This window comes from Alexandromys fortis, unplaced genomic scaffold, assembly GCF_014885135.2.
Source record: "Alexandromys fortis isolate MF-2015 unplaced genomic scaffold, M_Fortis_MF-2015_v1.1 scaffold_24, whole genome shotgun sequence".
Taxonomy (NCBI): domain Eukaryota; kingdom Metazoa; phylum Chordata; class Mammalia; order Rodentia; family Cricetidae; genus Alexandromys; species Alexandromys fortis.
The window spans coordinates 9,345,576-9,367,514 of NW_026067906.1; the positions used below are offsets into that span (position 1 = coordinate 9,345,576).

Consider the following 21,939-nt stretch of genomic DNA (forward strand, 5'->3'; position numbering starts at 1 on the left):
GATTAATTGTGGTCTAGATACAATCTAATCCTATTCTAGCACACTGAATACATCTATAAACATGCATGTATACAGACATACAAACCTATCCAGCATTAGGAGAAAAGTAAGTATACTAATGAATGTACATCATTCAATATAGTTTCAGAGAATAATAATATAAAGTCCTTTTCAAGAGTCAATAGCAGACTTGCTTTAATGCAGTAAAAAAAGTAATCAAAATTTTCTGATTTGGTTTGACAAGCTAGAAATTCACAAATGAAAATTTATCAGTATTGAAGAAAAGTACCGGTTACAACAAGTTCTCATTATTTTTAGTTCTCAGAATGTTAAGTTTGAAGCCAAGAGACCACAAAAAAAATATTTAAAAATGGGGTTCCGATAGGCATTCCGGTCTGTTCGCTAGAACTATGAAAATATTACAATGACAGCCTCTCTCGCTCCTGGCCCACAGAGGTGCTGAGTGGAACAGATCCGAAGTGACAGCTCTGCTTCCCGAGCCACGTTCACAGCATCTGTTCAGCAGTTTAGTCTCCAGGGTCTGCTTCCTTTTGATTGCTGCCTGAAACTCGACTGTTTTCTAGTAAAATTCACAAGCAACCTTAATGTGAGGACGCACTTACATTTACCCGACCTCCCTCTTAAACATGCGATCTCAAGACATAGTCAATTTCATGTAAAATCTGAGTACGTAGTCTGAGTATACTGCCATATTTTATGGACGCAAAACCTACAGCAAGATTCTGTGCATACACATGAAGAGACGGTGACATGCAACACTTTGTAAGAAATTAGAAAAATGTGTTAGGAAAAAAACCTCATTTCACCAAAAACCATAAATGAGATGATTTGACGGTATATGTACCTAATCTTATTACTCACCAAGGGTCAGGCTTCCCTAAGGGATGTCACAAAAGGATTAAACAGCTTTTGTGACGTATTCTGTCTACAGGGCTTTGATTTTGTTTTGGCTTTACATACATAATCTGTCACAAGGATAAATGGGTAAGCCTGCTGTACTGTAGGGCACAAATAACTATTTTATACTTAATCTATACTCGAAATATGGTTATATACACTCTTTTTATGGTAGCCAGTTCCTGTCTCTTGGATGTATAAATGCCTTCTCTTTAATCTAGAGGGAACATAAACCAAAAGGCAGGCTACATCATTGCCGTAGCCAGCTCATCACTTATCTGTATGCTGGTGGAAGTAAAGCCATCCTAATCCTCTGGTCCACTCAGCTAATTTCTTGTAATGAGGCTTGGTTCTTTTATGATTTGGCATGGCACTTAAATAATAATATCTGTTTTGGTAGGTTTTTCATAAAATATTAGATATACTAAAAGTCAACATGGGTGATGAGGTGTTATTGATATTTTCATCTAGTATTAGACGTAGGTTTGACAAAGGGGAAGAAAAACTGTATGAGACTCAAATTGCTCTTGGTAGAAGCAGACAGAAAGTGAGCCATTTAACTTGTAGCTCTTATGATAATGCAATTTACAGAATTAAGCCAAACCTTACATGTTTTAGACACCATGAATAAACTTTACATTCTTGCCATTTTTTTGTGGTCAGGGAAACAACATGAGTAATTTTAATACTGGAGATATAGAAGCAGCAGCTATAAAGCTTTAAAAATATACTTATTCTCCATAATGACAAAAACCAACAATTATGTACAAGCTTTAGTTTTAGAAATCCCAAGCATTCTGGAGTTATTAATCTTAAATTTTCACTAAGGTTGCATCCTGTTACGTATTCACTTAGGGCTGAAATTGGAGTACACTCTGAAATCTGGCAAGGAGGTACCTACAAATGCTAGCTCTTTAGCTCTAAGTCAAGTGACTCACAAGAGAAGAGTGGTCCTGAAGCTTTATGTGTCAACACTGTAAGATGCACTCACAGCTTTCTCTCCTGGACCACATCGGACAGAGCTGCTGAAACTCATGGCTAGGATGGAGTTGTAAGGCTGAGTCGCAATGCTCTTAGCACAGATCTTTCTAAGCCCAAGGGATTTGGTCAGAGATTCTTGGAACGACAGGCAGCAAGCAGATATTACTTGAAAACAGACCATTATTCAGGTCATAACAGACTGAATAGATGCAAGCTTTTAGATACGCAAACAAAACATCGCACATCTGAACGCATTGCCTGATCAGATTTGGTGCACGATTAAAGGTGGGGGTGAGCAACAACTCGCTGTCGACACCATTGACAGAGATAACGCAGTTTAGTTGTGGGCTGTAAATTAGGCAATGGTTGCGTGTCAGTGGGAAAATGCCCACCTTTGATAACTACTCTTTGCAATGTAAGAATATATCCTGGTTAAAGAAAATAAACTGAAATATTCAATAAAGAAAGAAGTTAGGACATCCCAAGTCTTCAGTGCAAAACTAAGATACTTGTAGACTTTTAAAATGCCTAAGCATGCTGTATGTTGCTTAATTTAATAAATGGTCTTTTAATAAGAATCACACATGGTGCACAATTTTTGATTACTCTTAAATAGACTGTTTTGCATACATATTTATTGATATAGACACATACACATAATCTACAGAGAGAAAAGAGCAAGAGAAAGATGACAGTAGAGAAAACAATTGGTGAATCCACACAGGGGCATATGGGAACGTGTAATGTTCTTGGAGCTTTTTGTTAAGTGTTTAAAGTCACAGAGAAACAAAGGTAAACAATAGACAATAAAACTATCTTCAAAATACATCACTTGGAAGCAGAATACCATTTTTACTAGTTCTATATTATTACAGAGAACTGTGACTAATTTTAGGCTGTTCATTAAGTATAGGATTGCCTTGTATTTAATTATAAAAGCTAATGCTTATTAGATGGTATTAGACAATGAAAAATAAATAATTTATCAAGTGAAGCAGTGGACTAAGAAATGCTTCCTATATAAATGCTACCATGGCACATACTTATGGTACTTCTTGTAGGTATAGAAAAAGGCAAAAATATACCAGTATAGATTTTGTTTGAAAAAGAAGATTTTAGAATAAGGGAACTTATTTTCCTCCTCCTCTTCCTCCTCCTCCTCCTCCTCCTCCTCCTCCTCCTCCTCCTCCTCCTCCTCTAACTCTTTTGATAACCATTTATGTGGATTGTGTCTAAGAGCCGGTGTTAGTTGTTATAGAAGCAAATGTTCAACAACAAGGAAGAAAAAGGAAGGGTAACGATAAAGGAGCTACTTACTTTTGTTGTTATGACACTTTATTTTCCAAGTCAACAAATATTAAAACATTTCTTGGCAGTTGGAGTTATAATAATCACACGCTGGGTTCACCGTGTTTAACATTTTCATTACACTCAAAATAATTGTTTTAGAATGGGGGGGATGATAACGAGGCAGAATGGTATTAAATTGGGTGAGCCAGTCTGTACCTTGAAGAGAAGGATGTGAATTAATTAAACGAGAAACTTGGGAGAAGTTAATTGGGGCTGAGGAAAGATAAGGGCACTATCAAGGCATAAAGAAATGAAACTATAACAAAAGATCGGGCGGGGCATCCCACTGCACACACCTAGGAGAGGAAATCGTTGCAGACTCATAAACAGCACAAGCTGCAGAGTGCCTAGGGGTGCCTCGGTTGGCTTCACAGCTCCTAAGAATAGTTCCTGTCACACAAATAAATGTTTGCTGGGCGAACAATATTGTATATTGACAAAAGTAAAATCCAGTTTCATCTTATACATTTTTGATTCCTTCTCTATCCCGTGTTTGACCCTAGGCAAATCACTTAATCTGTTCTGACCCCAATTTCATCATCTGTGAAATGAAAGAGGGAAAAGGTCATTCTCTAAGGTGCCTCCCAGCTCTAAACACTGCTGTATGGAGTTCTATTTAGTAAAATAGTCGGTTGGGAACATTTTTGTAGGAGATAATATTCTGATATGAGTTCTACATGAAAAGAATCGGGGGAAAACAGAAAAGATGAATAATGGAGTAATGCATTCATTCAAGTAATGAAAAATAAATCCTATTGAATAAAAGATTTTTATGTAGGGGTGGCTTATGGTTTTTGTATGAAGTGACATTTACATGGACAACTGACAAAGATATGCAGACAAAGAACTCTGTACTTGCTGATTTTTATTTATAACTAGAATGACGTCATACCTCGCTCGCATCCTTATCTTGAGTCCTGGAGAGAAGAGAATGTGTTCAAAACAAGGCATCAAGTTGCAGAAGCTTAGACAACTGCTAGTGTACCCTACAGAACTGGGAATGCCCATCCTGGAGAAGAGAAGCTCTGTTGTATATAAATTCCCTGGACCAGTCTCAAACTCAGCTGAGTTTGAGCATCATATCCACGGTATCTTCTGTCCGAATACTGGTTTCCTTGTGTCTTTTTGTTCTGATCAGTCATCTCATCCCACCTTCTATCACACCATTTAGCAATGCATACACATAACACATAATTGCTCCATGTCTCTATTCCAGCTGTGATGCTTTTGTCTTTCTAACTGGAGCTGGCCACATACCATACATGTCCATGTTTCCTTTAATTGAGGTACTTAATGAGTCAATATTCCATATAGGTGGAGAAAAAAAAAGGGCATACTCTGAGTTCAGACATGGATAGGAATGTTGGCAGCCACCACAAATGTCTTTCCATTATCAAGCCTAACTGGTGATTTTAAAAGTCCCTATCTTGGCTCGTTAATCATTGTCCAATTTTCACAGGCATTTTGGAAAGATGGGTCATGGTGGTTATTACTTGATCGTGAAAGGAACATGGATTTTTAATGACAAAAGCCCAACTAATTCTTCAAAGCACACAAAGATATGACAGGACTTCTGGAAATTGAGATCTGACCTACTGGTGACAGAGGAGGAGGCTGTGTTCTTAGCCATTTTAGAACAGAGTGGAGTATGTCTTAGGAGTTTATATTCAAACCTAGACCACTGTAGCAAATACATATTTGGATGCGGCACTTGTATCTGTGGGTTAGAGGATATTCGGGTAATAGATGTGCAAAAGAAAAGGAACACAGAAGGAGAATAGGACTTGTAAGAAGAGGTCCAAGCTCAGAGCTTTATTTCTGGCTTATTAATTTTTGTAGCTGGAGCTAAAACAGAGAGTCTCACACAAGGCAGGCAAATGTTCTGCCACTGAGTGCCAGCTCTAGTCTTATGAATAGTTTTTATAAGGAAAGTTGAAAGTCTGTAGATATCTTTACATAGTGTTCTAATTTACTATATAAACAATATACCTTTCATGATAGGACAGAAGATGGTGTGACCATAAGAAATGAAGATACGTTGACTTCGCTTTCATGACTTCCTGGGTGTTTCACTAGGGAGGGTGGGGTTGCAATTCTCTACCAAAACTTAGGTTGCTGAGAAGAAAACGATTTCTGTAGACCTGGTTTGCTACAAATTCAAAACCAGCACTGTGCTGGAGACTATATATAAATGAGACGTTAGAACACTGCATGAGGTATCTCCAGTTGTATGGCAGTAGCTTCATCATTTGTGCTTTGTGTGAAGTTCAGCACCATCCCCTGTGGTGGCCAGGGTACCCAGGTATAGGGCTTACAGTGCTAGGTCAACCACAACAATCCCATAGCAGTAGAGGAAGGGTTCTTTGGTCTGCCTCTGTTGAGCACCACAGAAACTATATGATAGAAGTTAGCCTCTTCAGGATATCCTGTAAGTGCTAACACGCCTAGTTTGGAAAAAGCAACAGAGCTAAAAAAAATTGTTACTGCTACTTAATAACACACACTCAGTAGAACGCATGTGTTTATCACACCCGGCGTCACAGGGTTGAGGTGATGTAGGTGTTAAATATCTTGATTTACATATGAGCAAGTGAAATTCACAACTTCCTTATAGTAAGTGTTGGAGCCAGGATCTAAATTCAGTTCTGTCAGGATCGAAATCCAGTTTTTTATTTATTTATTTATTTTTTTTATTTTCGAGACAGGGTTTCTCCGTAGCTTTTGGTTCCTGTCCTGGAACTAGCTCTTGTAGACCAGGCTGGCCTTGAACTCACAGAGATCCGCCTGCCTCTGCCTCCCGAGTGATGGGAATAAAGGCGTGCGCCACCACCGCCCGGCTCGAAATCCAGTTTTTAACTAGCAACTCGGTTGTGGTGCCGCAGCTGCTGCTGCTGCACTTGGAGAAGTTGGAAAACCAATTTTCTATGTCTTTATCTATCATGGATTGGGCGAATCATCTTGAAACCATTGGCAAAAGGTTGTCATTATCACGGCTTCTACAATACATGTAGAAAATGTAGTAAAAGGAACTCAATCTATGGCTTTAATGAGATATCCTGGATTTGTGAAAGTAGTTGGATCTACCTAACAGCTAAGGAACTAAATAAAGCCTTTAAAAATTAAACCTTTCTAAGCAATGTGTAATGTGGATTTTATGTTAATTTTATTTTGTGAGATTATAATAAATTGTATCATTTCTGCCTTCCCCTTCCTTTCTCCAAATCCTTCCTTATCATATTACTCTCCTTGATGTCTTTCACATTCATATTCTCTTTTTAAATGAACTGTTACATCCATTTCTAAACCAGCATAATCCCTAACTGCATTCTAAATATTTGGACTTAGACCCACATATCAGTGTAGTCACAATGTGATTCATGCCCAGTATCACAACTTCTAAATTAAACAGTTCGCAAATTAACAAAGCATATTACTCGCCATGGGAAAAAGATTCCATGCAGTCAGATGGCTCTCAGGATACATTTATCATGAGATATAGAAGACATTTTTATACGCGTGTTTTAAATGATGGGTTATATATTTCCACAGTTCCCAAAAGATAATATTGGTAGTAAATAAAACTAAATGGTCACTGAGCCCTAAAGATTTATTGTCTCAAAATCAGTCAATAAGTCGTGAATGAAAGTTGAAATCATCACCACAGGGCTGGGAAGCACAAGTTCATACCCACCAAACAGCTACACTTGACATTTTTTAGACTGTTAGATCTCAGGAAAAAGATCCTCTGGTCAAGGCTTGGAAGCCAAGTTTTCCTTGAATCCTGTCATTGCTCATTGTCCCCAAAGGCAAGCTGCAGAAATTCCAACTTCTCTTTTTTAATTCAGGTCATAGAAAACAGACAACCTCTTCCCTAAAACCAGACTACCTAAAAGCATTGCCGTAAAACTGCTCTGGTTTGTCTATGTAAAGGACAGGCACAACAGAACACTCTGAGTTGCTTTGTTAGATTTTTTAGGTCATAAATTCCACATTCTAAAAGGGGCCAGCCCTGTGGGTGGGAAGAGCTTCAGAGCGCCCTTGCTTGCTCATAACTTTTGCTCCTAGGGCTATCACTATTGGATTAGTCGCTTTCTGTTCAACCAGGTTTTACATAGCTACCCAGGCTTTACCAAAACCAAGCCCAGCAACAGATTTTTCATTCAGTGTCTTTGGGTCTTTCAAGAACTCCACTGTCTTGTAAAACTATGATCAATTAAATTTGTATGGTTTGTGTCCTGTTATATGTCTGGTTATAGTAACTGTCTTTTGCCAACTTATTCAACAGATTCAAATGGTCTTATATGTAGAGGAAAAGTTTGTACTTCTCTACAAAACGGGTAACTGTTCCATTCCAAAAGCCCTAGAAGAAAAAAATTCAAATGTACTTTGGATGGATTATATATTACTGTTTGGCATGGTGGTACACATCTTTAATTCCAGCATTTGAGAGGGAAAAGCACACAGATTTGTATGCGTTTGAGACTAGCCTGGTATACAGAGAGAGTTATGGGAAAGCCAAGCCCACATACTGAGGCCTGTCTCAAACAAACAAATCATCAAACCCAAAACATTCCCTCCGCCCCAAATTGGGAGAAAAAGTTTCACTTCATATTTAGATGAAAAATTGTCAAAGAAGATGATGAAATTCAATTCTGAAACTGGGTATGTTTTCAGTTATTATTTCAGAACCATGGACTTTAGATTATGCACCCAGAGGATGCGCAGAAAGTAAAAGTGTAGGAGGGCATTGCTCTTAAAGACAGAAGACCCAACCCCTCAGTTTCAATTAATTTTTTCCCCTTAGAATGAACATAAATGTAATCCTTCAAAATTCTAAACCAGTCATTTATTCAGAGAAGAAGTCTGGGCAAACGACGATGGTTTGAAGAAATGGAGACTACCCCATTAGGACGGGGAATACAGATAATTCACACTAATTCTTTTTCTTGAAGCAGCAGTTAGGTGCATGGCCATTTGAGAATTGCGGCAGGGTTCAATAGAATTTCGCATTAAAAACTGACACTATTTTGCCTAGTATGAAAGGGAGGCTCCTTTCACCCATGAAATGAAATAATGAACAAAATACAAGCCGATCAAGTGGGGCAATGACATGGCTGAGCTGTTTTCTCAGCTCCCGTTCTCTGATCCTTCAGATGTCTAATGTGAAAGGCAACTGATTTTCACTGTCAAAAGAATATGATCAGGAATATCAGAGTAATTCCTATGGAGCGCACAGATTTCCTGGGAGATAGGGCTCTATGCAGGGTTTGTAAAGGTCTGGGTTGGGGCTCTCTGATGTAGAGCTCAATGGGAAACCAACCTTCAATGTGAAATTATAATTACTTTGGAATTACATGCTTTATAGCCAGTGTGTGTGTGTGTGTGTGTGTGTGTGTGTGTATGTGTGTATATATATGTATTTGTGTGTGTATATATATATGTATATGTGCATATATATACATATATTTGTAAAGTATCCCATGAATGATCTCTTATTCCAATTTCACCTTTAGCTTTTAAGGACAAAATTATTTTTAGCATAACCGTTTCTGTACTCTTGAAGTCGAGAACACCAACAACAAACCCTACCACATAATAATTCACCCTAACAACTTCAATGGCGTCTACCAATGTGGGCTTGTAATTTTACTCACAAGAGCAATCCAAACCAAGATGCGAAGGTGATTAAATAGTTTAAATTCTAACTACATTAAGAATGGTACAACATGGTTGACAGAGGTTGATGGAAAGTTCGAACCTTGCTGGAGACAAACAAGAATCACAGTCTTATTGTTAAAACTGGAGGCGGCCTCCCATGCAACGAAGGTTTCGTGTCTCTCGTGGGCAAATTTCAACAACTTTTCTAAGGTACCATTCTAGAAGCTCTCTGGTATATAAAAGAGCACAAGTCATAGCCCCATCTTTACAATTACAATCACAACCATCACCACTCAGCATACTAATTCTACACTGACATCTCTTTGTTACAGCTGTTAGTTAGTACTGGGGCAATGGAGGGGGCTCAAGAGAATCTCTCTAACTACAATCAATTTACAATCCTTGGCACATTGTCCTGCACGTATGACATTGTGAATTAACACCAGTTGAGCGGAATGAATTCCAAGCACCCCGTCAGTGTTTTTCTCTACATACTAATAGCATTGTATTGCTGACAATGTTCTCTGCTCCTCTGGCGGCACAGCAGACTCAGGTCTTCAATTGCACTTGGACTTAATCTTAATGCTCCATCTTATTTCTGCGCATGCAGGCCATGGAGTTTCTTTTATAGCCCAGCTATTTAGGAAATGGAGCTACAGGTTTCACAGTATGAAAATGTTTAATAAAAATTAGTAATTGGATCGTCCTAGATACTACATTTTTTTAAAAACTTTACCATCTTTACAACTTTGAATCACAGGTCTCATTTGGGCACCTATTCGTCTGCCTAGCTTCAAATCAAACTTCATCAGCTGTTTATTTTATTACTCACGGCTGTCATTATGTGGATATGGAGAAATTAATTATCTTCCATGACATTATGTGTTTAAGTGTAAAACATGTTTAACCCTATACAGAGATATATAAAGTGAATTCAATACTCTTTGAGATCACAGATGGTAAAAGTGTCATGGTAGATTTTTTTCCCTTTGTGAGTATATACTTTATATTTGTTATGGGTAGGAATTGCAAAAGTAGAATATTGCATCTTATTACATATTATGTTTTACACTCTGTCCTCCCTACAGTTGTCTGATAAATGCTACCCCTTGTACCTTATATCTTACTCATTTGCTTTTATATTAATAACAGTAAGTAAGATAAAGAGCCAGAATTAATTCTGTGATGTGTTTATCATAAGGGACATATAGTAGACAACTCTCAAGGAAAGTCACCTGAACAGAGAGTTGGAATCAACAGACTGGTGAAGTAGAAAGCAACCTACAAACTGACAAGTCTCCTGTACTTTTTAAAACCAGACTGCCTACAATCCTAAACGGTTCTTCCTGTATGGCGTAGTATTCACGTTCATTCTTAAAAAATAAACAAGTGCCAATAAAGTACACTGACAGGGGAGACCTGGCTCACAAAGGCACAATTTATTACCACTCAAAACTGTCTACTTGTGGTAGTTTGAATAACTATGACCCTATAGACTCATATGTTTGACTGCTTAGTCACCAGACAGTGGTACTATTTGGAAGGCTTTGGGAAGGATTAGAAGGATTAGGAAGTTTGGTCTTGGTGTAGATGAGGTGTTGTTGGAGGAAGCATGACACTGAAAGTGGGCTTGGAGGTTTCAAAGCCCTCATAGCAACCCACGGTCGTCCTCTCTCTGTCAGCTGCCCATGCAACAGGATGTGGCTCTCAGCAACCACTTTAGCTCCATACGTGCCACCATGCTCCAGTCCTCACCCATTCTCAATGCCATGATGAAAATGGACTGACCCTCTGAAACTGTATGCAACCCCAAGTAAATGCTTTCTTTCTTCAAAGCCGCCTTGGTCATGGTGTCTCCTCAAACAATAGAACACTGACTAAGGCAATACCTTTTTTTAAAATTGCAAGTTGGAACCAAATACAGGAATAATATATTTGATATGTTACTTTTATCTCCCTTAGTAAAATGCTTGCATTGGCTTTTTAAAAGTCTTTTTCTAAATTTTGAGATCATAACATAATTAACAACATTTCTCCCTTCCCTTTCCTCTCTCCAAACCTTCCTACAAACCACTTCCAATGCTCTTTAGTATGCGTAGCCTCATTTTTCACCAATTGTTAGCATTACTTAGTTACTTGTGTGTATGTTCTCAGGGATGACCATTAGCACTGGACAACCAATTAGTGTGCTCTTCTTTGGGGAAGACCATCTCTCTCATTCCAGGTTTTTCTCTGTTGCCAGTAGTTCTTTTCCTCTGTCTACACATGTCCATTGGTGTTGTTATTCAGCTCACATTTGGACAGTCATGTTGGGGAAACTTTCTGGATGTAGCTACAGATCCTCCCAGAAGACACATCTCACAGGAAAGTCCTTGAAGACTGGCTTAAAAACAGTTTTAATATAAGAAGAATCAATAATTATGGCATTAAGTGGGTATCAATATAGTTAAAAATATCTTGATTATTCCAGTCAAACTAAATTTTATATATAAAGCTTATGTAAGTTAGATTTTATGAGACTATATAAATCCTTAAAAATTATATTTCTGCTTATATTCGTATTTGAAGTGCTGGGGATTAAGCTTGGGAGTCTTGCTAGTACTAAGCAAGCATTTTACTACTGAGTTATGTCTGTAACCACAGATAAATATTTCCTGTTGCTTTGATAAAAACATGATGACCAAGCCAACTTAGTGTAGAGAGGGATTATTTAGGCTTGTGGTACCAGAGGGTAAGAGTCCATCACCAGTATAGCAAGGAATCATTTCAGTCACAAGCATGGTGGCTGGAACTAGAATCCATCTGCAGACACATATATCCTCCAGCAAGCCCACTCCTCTTAAACCTACCCAAACAGTTCCACCAACTGGGGACCAAAGATTCAATTCCTGAAACTATGAGGAACATCTTTTTCAAACCACCACAATGAATGTATATTATTGACCTACATATAGGTGATTTTAGATAGACACTTCTAAAAGTATGCATGAATAAGAGATATATTCAAATGTATATAGCAGTTGTTAGAGTTATTATACTCCAGAGACAATAATTGAAATATAGTGTAATTATCTGACATGATATATAAGTAAGGAATCAACCAATCTTATATAAATCTAGTCAATAAAGAATATGCACCCATACATTTAAGACAAGTTAAAGTTGAAATATCATTTAGTCTTAACAGTTAATTAAAAAGAAACAAAAGACTATTCATGTTTATTTTGTAGAGTGATTGCTTCTCCAAGGTGATTGATTCATTCACCACATGTATTCATTCAAAATATTTCATTGCTCAAAATATTTGCTTTGGGCAAGGCACTATTCAAAGAGGAAAACACCTGAAGGAATTCTTTTTCTCAAAAAAAAAAATTAATTGAGAAGGCGAAGTACTCAGTGAGGAGGTAAACCCACTGCTAACTCTCTGCTTGAGGCAGACTAGGGTAAGTTCCCAATATATACAAACTAAATTCTGTTGACGAGCAAGTCCTGGAAACACCTGGTCCCTGAAGGAAAGCCACATTTTCTGTGTTTGAAAGAGAATCTGGTTGAATGTATTCTATTAGGTTATACATTTTTAAAAAACTCCTGCTTAACAATATTTAATAAATTAAGTAATATGGGAATAATTTTCAAAGAGACTTAGTATGTATCTAGCATTGACAAGTGTATGCAGAGAATAAAAGTGTGGACAGCAATTAGCTCTGATATGAAAAAGAAAGAAGTAGACTTAAATGTATTAGAACTGATGCTGTGTACATGGTAAATAACTCAACATCTGGCTGATACCTCTTTCCAGAACTGAATAGAAAACCGTTATCTTGACAGCACAGTTAGTTATAAAATTATCTTTATTTGCAAAAGTATTACTATAAAATTTCTTAGTGCTTTGGGCAAGATACTATTCAAAATGGAGTTCTTAAACATTTATTGCAGCTGTAACTAATTAATTAACTTCTAATTACCTTGTAAACTTGTGTATTCATACATAGCACGTCTAAATAAATAAAAATTCATCCAGGGTTCATTAGCTAGAGAATAGTATTATATGCATGGAAAATATTTTAATTACACTAATTTTACAAGTGAGTTTGAATCAGTCACCAAGTCAGAAATTGCAAATATTTCTGAATCTATATAGTTAGAAGAGAGCTAAGTGAATGTTTGGTTTTATCTTCTATTTTCTTTACCACTTCTGTAGCTTGACTCTGCGAAATTTAAAAAAAATGTATTTCCCCCAGTACTATCATTTCCCAGGACAACTTTAATCATTAAAAAAGAACTTATTTGTACAATGCATCATACTAGCATAGTGTTCGGATCAAAGAAGCAAAGGAAAGAAAACAATCTGCATTGCCGATGCTGATGTATGGAGTCATTCTCTCAGATTCTTTCCATGCAATCTGCAAACGCATTAACAATGGCTATAAAGCAAAAGCAATCTACCCTACTCATAACACACAAGGGCAAAGGCATTGAACACTTTGAAAGCACAATTGATAGCTGCATTAGCAGAAATTACCCACGAATAAGAATGAATGCTACTACCACGTCGGACTTCAAAAGTCGCGTACGTCTTCTAATGCTTCCTGCATAAAAGCGTCATGTTCAAACCACTGAATAATGAAAAATGAGATATTTGTGTGAGTACTATTCACATGAAGAACTCTTCTAATATGACACTCTCAGGAAATCTATTACTGTTCTTCCATCATGAACGCCAGGGACCTGTTCCTACATGCATTTTCTATTTCTCCTTACCCATTTCTAACACCCAGTTGCTCTTGAGATAAGGGCCATAAGAAATGTATTTTTTACTTAAAGAAAGAATATAGTCTGTGCCAAATTACACAAACCATGCTTATTTACTTTACTGCTTACTGAATATATTTTATATTTTATTGCTTTCTAATACCATATTTAATGAAGACTAAATATAAGGTTGCATTATTATTTACCAACTATACAAAAAGGCCTAATATGGTTTTAAATGTTTTTATTGAGTGGAAGAATTATTGATAAAGCCTTATATTTTTTGTTCAGAGCAGAGAGTTTAGCTATATCCCAGTATGGCCTCAAAATGTCAATCCTTCTTCCTCGGCTTCCCTGGCACTGGGGTTAAGGATATGCACCACTATAACTGTCTTACCTGCAAATATTTTTGATTTCCTAAGAGGTAGTGGATATCTATGTAACCAATAAAATCAATTGTCCAGATACTAAGGCTCACAGTACAAACATGGATGTTAGTTTTTCTGAAATAAATATGTGTACTTTATCTTTCATTATGGAAAAAATTGAAGTTTTGCTATTATCTCATCAATGTGTTTTTGGATTTTTGAACTTCTGTTTTATTAGGCTGGCGAGGAATTTGCCATTATGTTGTGATGTTTACAATTACATTTTCACAAGAAGAATAAAGTAAAGCTACATTTAAAAGTATACTCTTTTTCATCAGAATAAATAAATATCTGACAGGGTCATTAGGACATAAATAAAACAAATGATACAAAATGGCTTCTATCAAACTAAAGTTTTTGAACTTTTGAATGCATTCATCAATGAAGACATCTTTTAGACAATGAAAATGAACTAATATTTCTACAAAAACAAACTGAGAGATGTCATTTAATAAGCCAACACCTCCCCATTTTCTATGGTATTCTGATCAAATGTGAAGATCTTTTGCCACTATACTGCATATGAAGAAATGGATACATTTAAATATATGTGACCCAGGAATGTATAGTGAGACACATTAATTCATTGACAAACTATGTGATCATTAGACATTGGCCATTGAATTATGAGAACTTCATGTTTATCGGGCTCTCTAACTTGTTAATCTATCAAGGTGATGAACAAATGCATTAAACATCTACAATGATTCAGCAGGGAACATTAATAACTGCCCTTGAAAATATATTTATGGAACAGACATCATTCCTCATCTCTGTAGGTAAATAACTTCCTTCTTTCTTGAGAATAATCAAGCAGAACATAAACTCCCAGAGTCAGTTCGTTAACTTAAAATTACAAAGAAAGTGATTATAAATGCTTGAATAATATTCCATTTCAAATAATGAGAAACTCAAAGAAGTGATGCATAAATTCAACAAATCAAGCTTCAGAATGTAATTCCTTAAGCAATAATATACCAAAGGCCTTCCAAGGGTATTTTAAATAGCTATAGTATCTAATAGAGGGAAAGATTCTTACTGAAGTAGTTGTTCATTAATATTGACATAAGAAACTGAATTATAGGAAGATGGAAAGAAGCTACTCAGTAATGTAAGTATATATTATTATTGCCAGTCATCTCAGAAGGTCACCTATGCTGGTTTGGTGTGACATATTAGAAAGAGAAATACTCCTAGAATCAAGCAACCTATACTACTTGCTATTAGTAGATAGTAATGCATGAATATGCAAACTTACATTCATTGCATGGTAAAGCACATTGCCTATAGATACCTATGCATAGAGTATACTCACATATATGCAAATATGCATTTACATATAGGTCATTTATATACGTGGTTCTAAGGAAACAATATTTTATTCTATTATGTATAATAATCAGAAGTCTGATACAAACTGTATTATTCTTTTTTCTAGTTTTGAGAATCTGGAGTAATAATCCCAAAGCAAGCTCTTAAATTTGGTTACTCTTGATTTAAGAAATAGTCATTATAATATCAAAACCCAGTATAATTTAAATATCATTTGCAGCATTCCCAGCAATTCTATAAAGCAAATATCATTACATTGATGGCTATAGTTTAGAAGTTTTAAATTCAATTAAAGGGAAATAGAGTAATATTTATGAGGCTCAGGATCCACCTGAAGAGATAGTGGCTCATGTGTGTATGTGTATGTGTGCAACACTCTTGTGTGGTATTTCTTTCAAAGGGAAATTATTCTGAATTCAGGTCTTTAAGAGATGTTGAAAAGGTGCGTCATACCAAAATACTTCTAGACAAATCACAGTTGCCTAAATATGACACCATGAGTATTGTTGTTGTTTTTACTATTTGATCTTTTGGGGGGGCATCTATATTTTGCCTCTGGGCCTTTTTCTTTCTCTATTTCTGTATATCTTTCTTTCCTTCTTTCTCCATGGCTTGCCATATAACTGGGTGACTGGCCCCTGACATCCTTCTCTTCTTGTTTTATCTTGCTCCTCTTTTTTCCTCCCAGATTTCTCCTCCTTTTTATTTTCTCTGTTTTCCGTCTCTGCTTATCCTTTCTCCTGCCTTGCTATCGGCCGTGTAGCTCTTTATTAGACCATTAAGTGTTTTAGACAGGCAAAGAATCACAGCTGCATTAAACAAATGCAGCATAAAAGAATGCAACACATTTTTGCATCATTAAAACAAATGTTCCACAACATGAACAAATGTATCTTAAAATAACATTCCACAACAGTGTATAGCTTTGAATAAAGTTCAATACCCAAACTTCACATTCAAAATTCACTCTTGTGAAATTTATCTTCTAAATATATCTTTATTTACCTAAATAGCTATCACATAAGCAAATTAATTAGTTAACAATTAATTAATCAATGCTGGAAATTGATCACAGGGATTGAGCAATACTTCAGTTTCATATACACACTCTAAATGAGGACGACTGCTTTACAATTATATATTAGTCACAGTAGATACAGGAAAAAGTACCTGTTAGCTGTCAAGATGCTAAAATATATAACATACAGGCAGGATCTCAAGAAGACACTGATCAACATATCAGGGAAAGAAAGTGGGCTCCGCTTCCTTTGGCTTCAATTTTAAAAATTCAAACAAAATTACATAATAAAAGTAGCAGTAAAAATAAATTTAAAACTAGTAAATAAGAATCCACTGAAGAGAAGTCCAGACTGGAACAGTTCTGGCTCAAAGGAAATACCTTCCTTGGCTCTCGTGAGAATATGTTGCTCAAGGAAGTCCCCTGTGCATGCTGTCAGCACCCTTCTTTCAGACATTGCTACTACATGGCAGGTGTCACTAAAAGTGTGGCAGTTCCATGTTGGATCTGCAGCTTGGTTTCTCTTAAGTCTGGCTCTTCATGTGTGAGGGACTGGGAGGCCATCTTTGTTTTTCCTCTATGACGTGAGTCACTCTAAAGTCACCCATATTCAAAAAAATGATTGACTTTCCTTTAAAGATAGCTTCTTTATGCTTCATGGCTTATTTACATCATTTAGGCAGGAGAGGTGTAATCCAACCAGGAAAATTAAAAAAAAAAAAAAACCTTTAGGTGATCTTTGGTGATTCTAATCCCTCATTCTGAAATATGTGAGTTTTATTACCAATTCCTTCCTTTTTAATTAAATACCCAATTGCACCAACAATTCATCAGACAAAACCTCCTCTAAAAGAGCAATAATTACTTCTTGCCGTATAGAATGAGGTAAGGAAAGCAATGAAATCCAGTCCAGCACCAGGATTTTTCTCAAGATCATTTCTAGCATGAAAACGCACTAATACATAGATTTTTTTTGTTAGAAAGCTAGCTATGGGGCTGTGGTATTGCATGTTGCAGCTCCCCCGTTTCATTCAGCGAGGATTAAGCCTAAAATTGTTCTCAAAACATACATTCAAGGAACATTATACAGACTGAAGAGGTTATAGTTAGAGATATATACCTATATTCACATATGCATTCAGTAACCAAGAATAAAAAAAGAGCCCATGAACCTGAAGGAGAATGAGGAGGGATGTATGGGAGGGCTTGCAGGAAATAAAAGGCAGAGATGTACTTATCTCAAAAAGTAAAGAGACAGGGAGAGAGGAGAGAGGTGTGTGGGGGGAGAGATTTTGCTCTTCTCATTTTTATCCATAAAACTTAAGGATCCTTCAAAGCTTTAGGGTATGTGAGCTACATCTGGAGATACACAGTCGACTAAAAATTAAAAGTAGGAAGGGCAAAATAGTGCTTTCCTTCTTCAAGTTTATCAGTCCCACACTTCTCGTTTAATTAAGCAAGCTGCCTAGTGTCTTAACATAAATGTTATGACAAAAGTATATTCCAATAAAAATATCAAGAAGAGTGATAATACTTTAAATATTTACATACTTTTAAAATATCTGATTTCAAGGAAAGCTCCAGGGGGCTCAGATTCTTCAGTCTGGTTGTTAATATAAACTCTGAGAAACTACTACACCATGGTTACGGTGAGATTTCAAAACTTTGCACATGGTTGATTTTCTTTCCACACAGGGATATCACTCACTAGTAGAGCACTTCCTTAGCATTTTCAGGGGTTTGATATCACAAAACAAACCAATAATCAATACAAGCAAATGTACATGCCCCTAAAAAAAACCCTAGCAATACAAACCATACCCTTTTAATGCCATAGGCATCACAATAAATGTTCCGAGGCCCACAGAGGTTCTGAGATCATACTTGCGAAGATTTGATAGAGCACACCAAACACATGTTTAGAAGTGGCTTCTGTCTGAAAGCCAGTTTTGCTTCTAAATAATTAGGAGACCTTAGGTTGAATACGGGTATCCTGTTCAACATGTCTGTCTTTTGGGAAACAGAAGTGATGCCTTCCATCGGGAATTTCTTGAAATGCCAAACATACAACTTTCTCACAGCTGCGAACACGCCTCTGCAGACCATGAAAACTAAGTTCGCTCTCTAGTTTTCCTTCTGCAAGCTTATTAGTCCCATAGTCTTATAGTCAACATCAACAGGGCCAATAGTGATTAAGACTCTTCAATTATTTGATAATGGGAGATATTATAGCTCATTTTCTCTTTTCCCCAAGGTTCAGTAGGAGGAGAAAAACACAAACACAAACAGCTGTTTTGATCTTGTAGGTCACCTTTGATGGTCAAATGCAATAGCTACTTTGCAAGAATAAAGGGGACATATTGAGGAGGTATGTTTATTTTAACAAAGTAATAAACTTCTTAGCGAATGAACCTGTTTGCTATTTATAAGCAATCAAAATTTTCAGGAGATATACTAAAAAAATGTAAAATGCTCAAAATGATTTCCTTTAAAAGTATAGGTTTGAGTTTGGCATGGTGTTACATGGTGCTAATTCCAGCATTTAGGAGGCAGAGCAACAAGTTCAAGTTCAGCAAGCTCTGTAGAATGAATGCTGGTCCATGCTAGGCTGCATTGTGAGCAAATGTTTTAGGAAAACAAAATGATTATGAACTATAGGTTTGAACTCCAAAATTTAAAAATTTAGATTTATTGTGGAAAGGGCAAAATACTTTCCTTTTTCCTTTTTCTTTTCTTTTTTAAGGAGAAAATGGTAGCACACTACTAATTTTTCTATTTGGGGCTAATTTTCTTGTTTGGAATACAACAGTCACTTTGCCAATGATATGCAGTTTAAAATCAGTTTTTGCTGTTAAGTGCTCATCATTCTAGCTTCTCAACTGTACAATGCTATGATTCTTTGTAAAAATAATATTTGGATGATGATGGTGATGCTTTCTAAGACAGCGTATTTCTGCATAGCCCTGGCTGCCCTAGAATTCACTCTGTAGACGAGGCTGGCCTTGAACTCAGAGATCCATCTACCTCTGCCTGTTTGAGTGCCGATTTAAATCACCACTGCCCAGCTAATACTTGGATTTCTAAAAGAAAGGTCTTGGCAGTACTTTAGGTTTACATAAATAAGCTTAAGGGTCACTATATATGAGGATGGGATCGGATGACTTTCTCATCACCATTCTATTTACATCAAGGAAAATAAACCAGTCGGAGAAAGAATTTACCAGAAGAAATAGTTACTATTTATAAGGCGCACAATAGACTCTCTACCCTTTATTTAGCTCCTTTTCTTTTCTCAGTAGTCCAAAACCAATTTTATAACTCAGTTGTCTCCCAGTGAAATGTACAGCCCAATGCAAAGATGAGCCCGTGAAGCTTATCCATATGAAACAGTCTATCAGAAGAGCACCCGCATACATTCCTTCAAGGATGCTCCTTATTGAAAGGGATTTTGCTTCCATTTGTTTTCTCTTTTCTGTTCTTCCTGATGCTGATTATTTTTTATTGAAAAAAAAAATTCCTGCTTCCTCCCAGCCTTCCATTTCCCTCCCCCTCCTCCTGCCCCTCTCCCCCTCCCTCTCCAGTCCAAAGAGCTGTCAGGGTTCCCTGCCCTGTGGAAAGTCCAGGGTCCTCCCCCCTCCATCCAGGTCTAGGAAGGTGAACATCCAAACTGGCTAGGCTCCCACCAAGCCAGAACATGAAGTAGGATCAAAACCCCGTGCCATTGTCTTTGGCTTCTCATCAGCCCTCATTGTCCACCATGGTCAGAGAGTCCAGTTTTATCCCATGCTTTTTCAGTCACAGTCCAGCTGGCCTTGGTTAGCTCCCAATAGATCAGCCCCACTGTCTCAGTGGATGGGTGCACCTCTCGTGGTCCTTTGCTGGTGGGAATGCAAAGTTGTGCAACCACTTTGTAAATCAGTGTGGCGGTTTCTCAGGAAATTTGGGATCAACCTACCCCTGGACCCAGCAATACCACTCTTGGGAATATACCCAAGAGATGCCCTATCATATGACAAAAGCATTTGTTCAACTATGTTCATAGCAGAATTATTTGTAATAGCCAGAACCTGGAAACAACCTAGATGTCATTTAATGGAAGAATGGATGAAGAAAAGTACAGAATATATACACATTAGAGTACTACTCTGCCATAAAAAAACAATGACTTCTAGAATTTTGCATGCAAATGGATGGAAATAGAAAACACTATCCTGAGTGAGGTAACCCAGACCCAAAAAGAGGATCATGGGATGTACTCACTCATAATTGGTTTCTAGCCATAACTGAAGGTCACTGAGTCTATAATTTGTGATCCTAAAGAAGCTAAATAAGAAGGTGAACCCAAAGAAAAACATATAGTTATTATCCCTGCTATGGGAAATAGACAAGATTGCTGGGCAAAAATTGGGATCTAGGGGGAGGGGTGGGAAGGGGGTAAGGGGAGATGGGGAGAGAAAAGTGAGAAGGGGAGGATGGGGGGAACGTGGGGAAATGGGATGATTGGGGATAAAACAAGGTTGGATAGAGGAGCAGGGAATCACATAAGTTAATTAAGGGAACCATCTTAGGGTTGGTAAGAGACATGAACCTAGAGTGGCTCCCAGGTGCCCAGGGCAATGTCCCCAGTTAGTTCCTCAGGCAGCTGAAGATAGTGAACCTGAAATGACCCTATCCTATAGCCATACTGATGAATATCTTGCATATCACCATAGAGCCTTCATCTAGCGATGGATGGAGATAGAGACAGAGACCCACACTGGAGCATTGGACTAAGCTCCCAAAGTCCCAATGAGAAGCAGAAGGAGGGAGAACATGAGCATGGAAGTCTGATGCTGATTTTTGCAACTATAAACAAATTATATATATATATATGTATATTTGAATACATACATACATAAATACACACATACATGGGCACTGAAAGAGCCATGGTTTGCACGAATAATTATAGTAAAAGTCCATCATGTGGCATGCAAATGATGTGGTAATACCAAGGCGTCTAGCCTCCTCACAGATCACTGAAAAGCTGTTGTCGAAAGTCATGATCAGTCTGCATCCGGGGCTCATCACCTGTTTGCTAGTCTTCTTCAGTGTTGGAGCAGGAATTCATTTTTTACATTAATTTTCAATTTTAAACAACAGAAGTTTTTATAAGTTCCACAGAGTAAACAAGATCTCAACATTAGAACAACATAGCACGGAAAACCAAGATCTACTGTGGAAAAGGAGCAAGAGGCAATCATATTAGCACAAATGCATGGTTGTGCCTGTCTCTCTTGCTACCGGTATAACAGAATTAGATAAATTCTGTCTGCTGCTCACACAGAAAAGTAGAGAATGAAGAAAGCATACTTCTTGAAGTTGTAGGACATGCATATCGTTCCCTATGATTTATAATGGTCTCCTACTAAGCTGTGGTGTTCTGAAGAGAAAAATAAAAACCGACTCCCTGGTGGCAGTACATAGTGCTTTTGCCTTTCTCAGAGAGGAAGTAAATCTGTG

At 37.2% G+C, this 21,939-nt stretch overlaps 1 protein-coding gene across 1 annotated transcript in view; it reads right to left on the bottom strand.

Moving 5' to 3' along the window:
* The window catches only part of Syt1 (synaptotagmin 1), a 497,193-nt gene that overhangs the window by 333,569 nt on the left and 141,685 nt on the right, over positions 1-21,939 (bottom strand). The gene's annotated exons all lie outside the window — the stretch shown is intronic.